Here is a 418-nt window from a genome sequence, read left to right as displayed (position 1 = left end):
TAATAATAATAATAATAATAATAATAATAATAATAATAATAATAATAATAATAATAATAATAATAATTCAAAGCCCTTATTTTATGAATGCCGAAGAAAAAAGGGAATAACGTGGACTTTGTATAAAGCTATGAAAACTAAGAAGGAAATAGCTGTGTTGTTTGGATGTTTTTTAGATATGTGATTTGTAAATGTAATTTCCTGACTGGTTGGGTGTCTTTGATGTGGCGGTCATGTTCAGCATGGAACTGAAATACAATACAGGTAAAAACATACATAGAACACACACGGACGCATATACATACATGTATTGGTACATCCGTACAGATGTATATCTTGCTCTATATATGTGTATATATATATATATATATATATATATATGTATATATAAATATACATATATATATATGCAGTTATG

The 418-nt window shown here is 25.6% G+C and overlaps 1 protein-coding gene across 1 annotated transcript in view; it reads right to left on the bottom strand.

Moving 5' to 3' along the window:
* Positions 1 to 418, bottom strand: part of LOC106872279 (keratin, type II cytoskeletal 2 epidermal) — a 165,306-nt gene that overhangs the window by 138,213 nt on the left and 26,675 nt on the right. The window lies entirely within an intron of this gene.

This window comes from Octopus bimaculoides, chromosome 15 (genome assembly GCF_001194135.2).
Source record: "Octopus bimaculoides isolate UCB-OBI-ISO-001 chromosome 15, ASM119413v2, whole genome shotgun sequence".
Classification (NCBI taxonomy): Eukaryota; Metazoa; Mollusca; class Cephalopoda; order Octopoda; family Octopodidae; genus Octopus; species Octopus bimaculoides.
Note: the sequence above shows the minus strand (reverse complement) of the source record. Positions and strands in the feature narration are given on the sequence as shown.